We start from the raw sequence: 13681 nt of genomic DNA on the forward strand, positions 1-13681 counted from the left end.
GAATTTATTCCTGTGATGAAAAGCTGAATTTTTATCAGCTGTTACTCCAGTCTTAAGTGTCACATGATCCTTCAGAAATCATTCTAATATGCGGATTTATTATTAGAATGATCAATGTTGGATAATATCAACAGTTGTACTGCCAAATATTTTTTGGAACCTGTGATTTTTTTTTTTTTTTTTTTTTTTTTTTTTTTTCAGGATTCTTTCATGAATAACCCTCGCACCCGGGCTCACCGCCGACCGGTGGCTTTAGGGAAACAGCGAACGGTGGGCACTATGCTTTTAACATAGTAAATTTAGGAGGAATATATCAAAGTCATTTAGATGTGCCAAACTTCCTGCTGCCAGCTGGTGGCGCTATGCCTATAACTGAATATTGGCATGTAGACGTGTTCAGGTCAGCGCTTTTATCAAATATATGAAGTTTGGTGCAGATTGAACATGGTATGCTTGAGTTAGTGTAAGACAAGTCATTTCCTGTTGCCAGCTGGTGGCGCTATAATTGTAATGGAATATTGGCCTTTAGATGTGTTCAGGCCAGGACTCTTATGGAACATATGAAGTTTGGGGCAGATAGGACATTGTATAGCTGAGTTACAACAACTTCCTGTTTCATGGCATTAATAGCATGCATTAGCACTTAGAAAGTGTTTCTAGCATGTTTAGCACAATATGGCATATTTTGCTGTGCCATCACAGTGTTAAACATGTCACTTCCGGTTGCCAGCAGGTGGCGCTATGACTTTAACTGAATATGAGCATGTAGATATCTTCAGGCCAGGACTCTCATCAAACATGTGAAGTTTGGGGCAGATTGGACATTGTTTGCAGGAATTGCAACAACTTCCTGTTTCATGGCTTTAACAATATGCTTTAGCAATTGGTAAGTGTTGCTAGCATGTTTGAGTATGTTTTTAGCAAGTTTAGCACTCAGTGGCTTATTTTAATGTGTTGCTAATAGTGTATCACAGTGTTAAACGTCACTTCCTGTTGACAGTAGGTGGCGCTATGACTATAACTGAATATTGTTACGTAAATGTGTTCAGACCAGGACTCTTATCAAACCTGTTAAGTTTGGGGCAGATTGGACATTGCATGCCTGAGTTACAGTAGCTTCCTGTTTCATTGCATTAATAACATGCTTTAGCACTTAGCTAAGTGTTGCTAACATGTTTTAACATGTTTATAGCATGTTGCTACCTTATTTACCACTTGTTGATACTTTTTAAAATGTTGCTATGCATCCATAACAGTATTAAACATGTCACTTCCTGTTGCCAGCAGGTGGCGCTATGACTATAACTGAATATGGGCATGGGCATGTGTTCAGTCCAGGACTCTTATCAAACATGTTAAGTTTGGGGCAGATTGGATATTGTATGCCTGAGTTACAGTAACTTCCTGTTTCATTGTATTATTAACATGCTTTAGCATATTAGCTAAGTGTTGCTAGCATGCTTTACTATGTTTGTAACATGTTTAATATTAAGGTTGTGGCAGATTGGACATTGTATGCATTAGTTATAGCAATTTTATTTTTGTATAAATATCATGCTTTAGCTCTTAGCTAAGTGTTGCTAGCATGTTTTAACATGATTGTAACATGATGCTAGCCTATTTAAAACTTGCTAACGCTTTTTAATATGTTGCTAGGAGTCAGTAACACCGTTAAACATGTCACTTCCTGTTGCCAGCAGGTGGCGCTATGACTATAACTGAATATGGGCATGTATATATCTTCAGGCCAGGACTCTCATCAAACATGTGAAGTTTGGGGCAGATTGGACATTGTTTACATGAATTACAATAACTTCCTGTTTTATGTCTTTAACAACATGCTTTAGCACTATGTAAGTGTTGCTAGCATGTTTGAATGTGTTTTTAACTAGTTTAGCACTCAATGGCTTTTTAGTGTGTTGATAATAGTGTATCACAGTGTTAAACATGTCACTTCCTGTTAACAGTAGGTGGCGCTATGACTATAACTGAATATTGGCACGTAAAAGTGTTCAGGCCAGGACTCTTATCAAACATGTTAAGTTTGGGTCAGATTGGACATTGTATGCCTGAGTTACAGTAACTTCCTGTTTCATTGCATTAATAACATGCTTTAGCACTTAGCTAAGTGTCGCTAACATGTTATAGCATGTTTCTAGCATGTTGCTACCCTATTTAACATTTGTTGATATTTTTAAAATGTTGCTAGGCATCCACAACAGTATTAAACATGTGACTTCCTGTTGCCAGCAGGTGGCGCTATGACTATAACTGAATATGGGCATGGGCATGTGTTCAGATCAGGGCTCTTATCAAACATGTTAAGTTTGGGGCAGATTGGACATTGTATGCCTGAGTTAGAGTAACTTCCTGTTTCATTGTATTATTAGCATGCTTTAGCATATTAGCTAAGTGTTGCTAGCATGCTTTACTATGTTCGTAGCATGTTGAATATCAAAGTTGGGTCAGATTGGACATTGTATGCATGAGTTACAGCAATTTTCTTTTTCTTTGTATTAATAGCATGCATTAGCTCTTAGCTAAGTGTTGCTAGCATGTTGTAGCATGATTGTAGCATGTTGCTAGCCTATTTAAAACTTGCTAATGCTTTTTAATATGTTGCTAGGAGTCCGTAACAGTGTTAAACATGTCACTTCCTGTTGTCATCAGGTGGCGCTATGACTATAACTGAATATGGGCACTGACATGTGTTCAGGACCAGACTCTTATCACACCTGTGAAGTTTGAGGCAGATCGGACATTGTTTGCCTGAGTTACAGCCACTTCCTTTTTCATGGCGACACGTCAAATTTTGTCAGGCCGCCACGGACACGCCCCTCGACGAAAACTCAAAAGCTTCGCAATTTTAACATCGCAAGGGCCTTATGATAACACTCAGCAAATTTGAAGATGATCGGATAAAAACTGTAGGAGGAGTTCGTTAAAGTACGAGGCCTGAAAATGGCAAAAACTGCACAAAAATCGTACAGGAAATTCAATATAACGGACTTCCTGTTGGGTTTAGGATGTTGTACCAGGAGACTTTTTTGTAGGTATTGGTGTGCTACACCTGTGTACCGAGTTTCGTACATGTACGTGAAACGCAGCTCGAGGCGCACTCCGTTGAAATTTTATAGGTGGCGCTATCGAGCCATTTTGCCACACCCACTTCTGAAAACCATATCAGATGTAAATTTTCGCCAGGACTGATGCGTGTGCAAAGTTTCATGAGTTTTCGAGCATGTTTAGGCCCTCAAAAAGACTTTTTTTGGACTTTGGAAGAAGAAGAAGAAGAAGAAGAAGAAGAAAAAGAAACAAAGCAATTCCAATAGGGTCCTCGCACTGCAGTGCTCGGGCCCTAATTAAAGCTGCAAGCAGCGATGAACGGGCCCTCGCACCCGGGCTCACCGCCGACCGGTGGCTTTAGGGAAACAGCGAACGGTGGGCACTATGCTTTTAACATAGTAAATTTAGGAGGAATATATCAAAGTCATTTAGATGTGCCAAACTTCCTGCTGCCAGCTGGTGGCGCTATGCCTATAACTGAATATTGGCATGTAGACGTCTTCAGGTCAGCGCTTTTATCAAACATATGAAGTTTGGTGCAGATTGAACATGGTATGCTTGAGTTAGTGTAAGACAAGTCATTTCCTGTTGCCAGCTGGTGGCGCTATAATTGTAATGGAATATTGGCCTTTAGATGTGTTCAGGCCAGGACTCTTATCGAACATATGAAGTTTGGGGCAGATCGGACATTGTATAGCTGAGTTACAACAACTTCCTGTTTCATTGCATTAATAGCATGCATTAGCACTTAGAAAGTGTTTCTAGCATGTTTAGCACAATATGGCATATTTTGCTGTGCTTTTAATAGACCATCACAGTGTTAAACATGTCACTTCCGGTTGCCAGCAGGTGGCGCTATGACTTTAACTGAATATGAGCATGTAGATATCTTCAGGCCAGGACTCTTATCAAACATGTGAAGTTTGGGGCAGATTGGACATTGTTTACATGAATTACAAAAACTTCCTGTTTTATGTCTTTAACAACATGCTTTAGCACTTAGTAAGTGTTGCTAGCATGTTTGAGTGTGTTTTTAACTAGTTTAGCACTCAATGGCTTTTTAGTGTGTTGCTAATAGTGTATCACAGTGTTAAACATGTCACTTCCTGTTGACAGTAGGTGGCGCTATGACTATAACTGAATATTGGCACGTAAAAGTGTTCAGACCAGGACTCTTATCAAACATGTTAAGTTTGGGGCAGATTGGACATTGTATGCCTGAGTTACAGTAACTTCCTGTTTCATTGCATTAATAACATGCTTTAGCACTTAGCTAAGTGTTGCTAACATGTTATAGCATGTTTCTAGCATGTTGCTACCCTATTTAACACTTGTTGATATTTTTAAAATGTTGCTAGGCATCCACAACAGTATTAAACATGTGACTTCCTGTTGCCAGCAGGTGGCGCTATGACTATAACTGAATATGGGCATGGGCATGTGTTCAGGCCAGGACTCTTATCAAACATGTTAAGTTTGGAGCAGATTGGACATTGTATGCCTGAGTTACAGTAACTTCCTGTTTCATTGTATTATTAGCATGCTTTAGCATATTAGCTAAGTGTTGCTAACATGCTTTACTATGTTTGTAGCATGTTAAATATTAAGTTTGGGGCAGGTTGGACATTGTATGCACGATTTACAGCAATTTTCTTTTTCTTTGTATTAATAGCATGCTTTAGCTCTTAGCTAAGTGTTGCTAGCATGTTTTAACATGATTCTAGCATGATGCTAGCCTATTTAAAACTTGCTAATGCTTTTTAATATGTTGCTAGGAGTCCGTAACAGTGTTAAACATGTCACTTCCTGTTGTCATCAGGTGGCGCTATGACTATAACTGAATATGGGCACTGACATGTGTTCAGGACCAGACTCTTATCACACCTGTGAAGTTTGAGGCAGATCGGACATTGTTTGCCTGAGTTACAGCCACTTCCTTTTTCATGGCGACACGTCAAATTTTGTCAGGCCGCCACGGACACGCCCCTCGACGAAAACTCAAAAGCTTCGCAATTTAACATCGCAAGGGCCTTATGATAACACTCAGCAAATTTGAAGATGATCGGATAAAAACTGTAGGAGGAGTTCGTTAAAGTACGAGGCCTGAAAATGGCAAAAACTGCACAAAAATCGTACAGGAAATTCAATATAACGGACTTCCTGTTGGGTTTAGGATGTTGTACCAGGAGACTTTTTTGTAGGTATTGGTGTGCTACACCTGTGTACCGAGTTTCGTACATGTACGTGAAACGCAGCTCGAGGCGCACTCCGTTGAAATTTTATAGGTGGCGCTATCGAGCCATTTTGCCACACCCACTTCTGAAAACCATATCAGATGTAAATTTTCACCAGGACTGATGCGTGTGCAAAGTTTCATGAGTTTTCGAGCATGTTTAGGCCCTCAAAAAGACTTTTTACTTTGGAGAAGAAGAAGAAGAAGAAGAAGAAGAAGAATAAACAGAGCAATTCCAATAGGGTCCTCGCACTGCAGTGCTGCAGTGTAATGAATTATTGTGACAGTACGAACAATTTAAACCAAATAATAACCACAATGGTCAAATGTACACCTTTCATGTGACAATTGCACCAAAACAAATTTATATATAAAGGGTGTGTACATTGAAGAAGCATCTAAATTCTGCTGGATAATTCTGGTTGTACAAGCAGGTCATCCAGCTAAGTTACATTAGCTATCCAAACCAGATTCACACATGATGGTCAGTTCAAACTAAGCTGACCAAGACAGTCTAATATGTCAACCACTGTCTCAGTTGGATGTCTGAGTGGTTAACTTCCTAATCTAGCTTGGACCGCCTGCTCTGACTGGCTACTTATCTAGGTTTTCCAGCAGAGGACTACACTGATGACAAACTCATTATTCCAGAACTGAAAGCGATTTGGTGGCACTGCGACTTGATGTGTCCATTCATTAGCAAGTCCACGTGAAAACTGCAGAGGCAGTACTCTACAGAAAAGCCCTGTGGATTTCTGCAGAATTACAATGCCTGTCATCCACCAATCACATTCTACACATTCCTGCCCCATGCGTCTTCTTTTATTAAACAATCTGGTTCAATTGATTATTCTTTCAGCTACCAGTAAGAGTGTAGGACTTTTAGCTACATTAACCACCGTATTCCTTATTTAACGTGAGTTTCGAAATGCAATTTTTCTTCATGCAAAGCAGTTTACGACCTAAAACATGTAAGTGCTTTTCTTGTCATGCTTTCAATAGCTTGCTTACTTGAGATGACAGGTATTTCATATTAACACACACAGTAGTTGCAGCAAACCATGCAAGCTATTGTGTTAACCAGCAGTTTGATTTTGTTCCTCATGTTTTCCCTTGTGAGAAAGTGGCATAGTTTTATAAAGAGTGACAATATATTTTAAAAGAATATACTTAAGTCTAAACTGAATATAATGACACTTCTTTGTCCTGAACAGTTAAACTGCCTGCTGTTTTTCAGAAAAACCCTTAAGGTCCCACAAATGCTTTGGTTTTTCAGCATTTTTGTGTATTTGAACCCTTTCCAACAATGACTGCATGATTTTGAGATCCATCTTTTCACACTGAGGACAACTGAGGGACTCATATGCAACTATTACAGAAGGTTCAAACACTCACTGATGCTCCAGAAGAAAAAACGATGCATTAAGAAAATGTTTTGAATTTGAAGAACAGGGTAAATGGAACTTATGTCTTCTGGAAAACATGTAAGTATCTTTTGTAGCTTCTGAAGCAAAATAAGAAAACTGTATACAACTATATTTTGTTCAAAAGTTTTCACCCCAGTTCCTAATGCAAAGAATGGTTGTACCACCCTGACGTTTGTGACAAATTGAGGTTGTTCCGTTTCATTGATTCCCAAAAGGTTTGAGGATGAGTAAATCTTGGGGGTAATTTTTGTTTTTGGGTGAATTATCCCTTTAAGTACACTTCTTTTCTTTTTTGTCTAACTGACCATTGGTTGCACCACATGACGTGGCAGACAAAAACACTTAATTGGCTAATAATAACTGTAACAACACATTATACATAATGTCTTCTTTATATGAATTTTCTCCTTTTAAGGTGTTTTCTTCATTATGATGTATAAAAGAGCAGTCGTACCACCCTGACATTTTTGACAAATTGAGGTTGGTCCCTTTTATTGATTCCTAAAAGCCCATTTTTTTTAATTTTTGCCCTTGGATTTTGGACTTTTTTTTTTTTTTTTTTTTTTTTTTAGCTCTGAATCCATTCGTCTGAAAGAAGAAAGTCATACACACCTAAAATAGCTTGATGGTGAATAAATCAAAGCGTAATTGTCATTTTAAACTGTCCCTTTAAGTACACTTAATAATTGTAACAAGGCATTATACTGTACATAATGTCTTCTTTATAATAATTTCCTTCTTTTATTTTTTTTTTTTCTTCTTCATTGCGATATATAAATGAACAGTTGTACCACCCTGACGTTTTTGACAAATTGAGGTTATTCCATTTCATTGATTCCGAAAAGCCTGTTTTTCCTTGGATTTGGGACTTTTTTTTTTTTTAATTTTAACTCTGATTCTATTCATCTGAAAGAAGAATGTCATGTACACCTAGGATGGCTTGACGGTGAGTAAATCATGGGGTAATTTTCATTTTTGGGTGAAATATCCCTTTAATCACACTCGCTTTTTGTCTAACGCACCATTGGTTGCACCACATGACATGACAGACAAAAATACTTAATCAATTAATAATAATTGTAACAAGACATTATACATAACATCTTCTTTAAAATAATTTTCTCCTTTTAAGTTTTTTTCTTCATTGTGATGTATAAAAGAACAGTTGTACCACCTTGATGTTTTTGACAAATTGAGGTTGTTCCATTTCATTGATTCCCAAAAGCCTGTTTTTTTTCTTGGATTTGGGACATTTTTTTAATTTAACTGATTCCATTCGTCTGAAAGAAGAAAGTCATATACACCTAGGATGGTTTGAGAATGAGTAAACCATGGGGAAATTTTCATTTTTGGGTGAACTATCCCTTTAAGTACACTTTTTTTTTTTTTTTTTTTTCTAACTGACTGTTGGTTGCACCACATGACATGGCAGACAAAAATACTTAATTGACTAATAATAATTGTAACAAGACATTATACTGTACATAATGTCTTCTTTATAATAATTTCCTGCTTTTCATTTTTATTTATTTATTTATTTATTTATTTTTGTTTCTTTATTATGATGTGTAAAAGAACAGTTGTACCACCTTGGTGTTTTTGACTTGTCATTGATTCCCAAAAGCCCATTTTTTTTCCTTGGATTTGGGACTTTTTTTTTTTTTTTTTTTTTTTTAATTTAGCTCTGATTCCATTCGTCTGAAAGTAGAAAGACATTATACATAATGTCTTCTTTATATGAATTTTCTCCTTTTGGGGTTTTTTCTTCATTATGCTGAATAAAAGAGCGGTCGTACCACCCTGACATTTTTGACAAATTGAGGTTGGTCCCTTTTATTGATCCCCAAAAGCCCATTTGTTTCCTTGGATTTGGACTTTTTAAAATTTAGCACCGATTCCATTCGTCTGAAAGAAGAAAGTCATACACACCTAGAATAGCTTGACGGTGAGTAAATCAAAGGGTAATTTTCATTTTTGAGTGAACTGTCCCCAACTGTTTTTTTTTTTTTGTTTTTGTTGTTTTTTTGTCTAACTGACTGTTGGTTGCACCACATGACTTGGCAGACAAAAATACTTAATTGACTAATAATAATTGTAAAAGTCATATACACCTAAGATGGTTTGAGGATGAGGAAATCATGAGGACATTTTCATTTGTGGGTGAATTATCCCTTTATGTACACTTCTTTTTGTCTAACTGACTATTGGTTGCACCACATGACGTGACAAAAAATACTTCATCGACCAATAATAATTGTAGCAAGACATTATACATAATGTCTTCTTTATGATAATTTCCTTTTTTATTATTATTATTATGATGTATAATAGGACGGTTGTACCACCCTGACATTTTGACAAATTGAGGTCTTTCCATTTCATTGACTCCCAAAAGCCCATTTTTCCTTGGATTTGGGAGTGGCGAGTGTTCGTTTTAGATCTTATTCCCAGCGTTACAACATAAAATGGTCTTGTACTTTGGAGCGTTCATTAGTATTCAGCTTACTCGAGCAAGCTTCTGATGACCAGTGTTTAACAGTCGATACGAGCATCACAGCGCTTCAGTCACACGGGGCTCGTGTTCATTTGCAGTGCATTAACAAACAGCTCTGAGTTGTGGAAGTGTTAAAAGTGCAAGCCAAGCAGTAATGTTGAGGGACAGTGAGCGAACTGAAGGGTGCAGAGGGTGCCAAGACGCCCCTTTTTGATCTCTAATGAATGATGTATGGACTCGTTGGAATTTGGCTGAGGAAGAAGTTTCTTGAGGCAAATAAACATCGACATCAAGTGCTCTGAACTTTTTCCTGATCTGAGTTCATTTTGAGCTGGGAAGATGTAATGAAACGGGCCGGATGTATTGGAGGGACATCGGACGGCCGGGAAGCAAATTCGGATGACGTTAGGGTATGAAAGGTGACAGAGAGAAAGAGAGAGAGGCAAAGAAGATAAAAGAGAATCACTTAAAGAGGGATGAAAGGAAGTTAGGGTTGAAGAGGAAGGTGAAACAAAGGCTTTGGGGGTGACAGATTGATGGATCACCCAACGACAACTAGACACTGAGCAAAAGCAGGTAGAAGATGTGTGAACTCTTGAACATTTCACTCTCCAAATATAAGTCAATGGGGTTCAAAACTTTAAAAGAGTGAAAATTATTTATATGATTTGCCTGGTACTTTCAGAATCAAAACTCATTGGTTGACGTTTGGTCACATGCTGTGGGAGAACCAAAGAGGTTTGATGTTAGTTGATTTTTTTTTTTTTTTTTTTTTTTTTTTTTTTTTTTAAGGTTCACGTCACCATATTTGATGAGTTTGTGTGTGTTGATTTAATGTTTTGATTTGAAAAAAAGACAATCATTCTTGGGCTTGACCACTTTATTCTTTGTTTTATGAGAAAAGACCAGCTTGACCAAACTGACTGTAATCTCTTCGACACTTAGCGGCATGTTAATTGCAATTAAATGTTTAAATTTATATTAAATGTAAAAATGTAAATGTGTAATTTGTGTAGTAACTTTAAATAGAATTTAAGACTACTTTATTTTAGTACCACTGAGACAGGTATTAAATTAATTATTTTAGTACATTACATTAAATTAAACCAAATAACATACATTACTTTGGAAACTAGCTTAAGTAATTTTATTTTATTTTATTTTATTTTATTTTATTCAGTAAAATAAATAAATAAGAAACATTATTTTGGAAACTAGCTGTGGAAATTAGATTGTGTTTTATTTTATTTTATTTTATTTTATTTTATTTTATGTTATTTTATTTTATTATTTTATTTTCAATTAACAATTCATTTCATTTTTTTCTTTTTTTTTTTTTTCTTTTTTTTTAATGGTTTTAGTTTTAATTACCTATACTATTAAGTTTAAGTAAATTATAAATATTGCTTTGGAAACTAACTAAAGTGAGTTTTATTTTATTTTATTTTATTTTATTTTATTTTATTTTATTTTATTTTATTTTATTTTATTTTATTTTATTTTTTATTGTATTTTAAACATTTAATTTCAAGTTTTGATTTTAATGGTTATAGTTTTAGTTTCCTAACATTTATGGTAAGCTAAAATGTACTTTCATTTAGTTTCTATTGAAACGTGTATGTTGTGTGTGCACATATATTTGTAATTACACATTATTATTTCGCATATATTTGTAATGATGAGTTGCAATTTGCACACCAAAAGTGTATTTCTTTAAATCACAACAAGCCATTATTAAGACAGTCATTTTAAATTGTACTATAAAGTGAGTGTTTTTTAAGTCTTTTTATGTACTATTAAGATTTGAAGTACACTACAATTACAGATTGCGTGTAATGCTTCTTTAATAATGATCTCTCCTGCAGTTATTACCATTTCATGACATTAACAACTCCCTCTTTGATCCAACCACTCCTCGGCACTTCAATCGGCACGAGACAACTAAATAATATCCACTCCTACATCTGTTTGGGGATGCTACTGCAATATTCTGCTTGGCGAAACTATTTTTAGCAGCAGAAATGCGGGGCGGAAAAACTCCAAGACAACACAATGCTGTTTAACCAATAAAGCCGGGATGCTTGCATCTGTTGTGTGTTGTAGTGAGTTCCTGGCCGAGAGCAGACTGTAGCAGCGCTGGGACTGCTGACTGCTAGCCTCTGCCAGGAAGCCCTGTTGGTCGCAAAACAAATATCTCTATAAAAAGATCTGCACACGTTTGATATCGGCTTCACAGCGGTACTGCAAGCTATCCAGGAGGATGGTGAACTGCACGTTTGTTCCTAGAGAGCTTTGCACTTCTCCTTGAGTTCTGGCAGGTGTGCAGGCGTAGAGAAGCACACACTCGACAGTTCGCACCGATCGCCTGGCAGATACACTGCTTTCTCTCTCGATGTGTGTGTGGGGGTAGATGAGACGCTGCTCTACTTGAGGAAGAGGAAAGTGTGTTTCTCCAAGAATTTTTGTAGGAACTCATTAAAGTATTGCAAATTTTAATTCACTTAGGAAACAGAACTTTTAAGAAAGAAGAGTTCACTCAAAAAATGAACATTTGCTGAAAACTGAATCACCCTCAGGTCATCCAAGATGTAGATCAGATTTGGAGAAATGTGTCATTCCATCACTTGCTCACCAATGGAAGTGAATGGGTGCCATCAGAATGAGAGTCCAAACGGCTGATAAAAACATCACAATAATCCACAAGTAATCCACACCACTCCAGTCCATCAGTTAATGTCTTGAGAAACCAAAAGCTTTGTGTTTGTAACAAATCAAATCATTGTTTCCAACTAAAATACGAGTGTATCATCCATAATATTACTTTCTGTAATATAACAATAGATCTGTCATGTCAGCACAGGTCAATAAGTAATATCAACAGATAAAATCAAAACTTTTGATTTTAATAATGGACAAGTAAATGTTGAAATTAACTTAATGTAGTGTTATAATAGTTAACTAAATCTAAAATTGTAATAAAAAAAATAAATAATAATAAAAATAAAATAAAAATAAATTAATAAAATAAATAAATTTTTTATTTTATTTTATTTTTTTTATTTTATTTTATTTTATTTTATTTCAGCTAATTTCTAAGACAACATTTCTCATTTTCATGTAATTAACTTGATGTACTAAAATTACCAAAAATAAAACTGAAATAAAATTGTATTAAAAAAAAAAAAAAACTACTCTATACAAATATCAATTTATCAATTTATTATATTAAAAAAAAACAGATATTGAAAAATAAAATTTTAAAATCTAACTGCAAATATTAAACATAAAAAACATAATAGTGTCCATAACAAAACAAAACTAAAACCTTTAAATAAATAAAATTAACAAATTAAAGTAGAACAAAAAAAAAAAAAAAAATCCAAATATTAGCCTAAATAAATAAATAAATAAATAAATAAATTATACATAAATAAATACATAATTAAAATAAAATAATAATAATAATAATAATAATAATAATAATAATAATAATAATAGTGTCTCGATGCTAAAAGAACACATCCTAAGATTAATAAATCATCTAAAAGAGATATAAATTCAAGGCATAATAATACAAGGCAAGTCCAGGTTATAAAATGTCATGTGGTGTGACTGCCCAAAATCACAACTTATCTATTTATTTATTTTATTTATTTATTTACCTTAAAAATGGTTACACCACACGACTATGAATCATTAAATTAAATGTAAACCTTTTGTGAATTAATTACTTCATTTATTGCATGATATTGTCACACCCCTGTGGACTGTTTATCTTGGTTTCTCCCTCTTGTGCCCATATTTGGTTGTTCCTGTTTCCTGTCCTCGTTTAATCATCATTAGTTAACCTTGTTTCATCTGTGCCTTAAGTTTAATTTATCATATATATATGTATTATTATTATTATTATTATTATTATTATTATTATTTCCATCTGTTTGTTCCAATATGCATGCAAGGAGAGCATTTCTAGAGACTTGGCACATTTTAAAACTATTTATAATTTTTCTCTTGAATAAATGTCAGTTTATAACCAAGTATTTTTTTTTTTTTTTTTTTTAATTATAGCACAAATAACACCGCATCAAAATAATCATGCTTTTCAAAGCTTTTCACTTGCTCTGCTTACATGTCTGAGCAGTAGTAGTTATATTTATTGTTGGTTTAAAATTAAACATAAAAGCGAGTCTACATCCACATGTTTACGTGACTCAATAAATGGCATTGCTCTTGGGAATGAATGCGCGCTTAATACGTTGTTTATTGTTAAGAGTGTCATTACGGCCCCCGATCCCAAAGTGTCTTTGAGCATTTTCTGAATTAATTGGCTCCTTTAGCTTGATGTATGAAACAGAAGAACAAAATATAATATATCTTCACACAGCCAGAATGCTGTTAACAAAAACCAGCTGTGCTGAATTCCACCACTTCCATTTTCTTTCATTCCAAACGGAGCTTTTC

Source organism: Labeo rohita, chromosome 22 (genome assembly GCF_022985175.1).
Source record: "Labeo rohita strain BAU-BD-2019 chromosome 22, IGBB_LRoh.1.0, whole genome shotgun sequence".
Classification (NCBI taxonomy): Eukaryota; Metazoa; Chordata; class Actinopteri; order Cypriniformes; family Cyprinidae; genus Labeo; species Labeo rohita.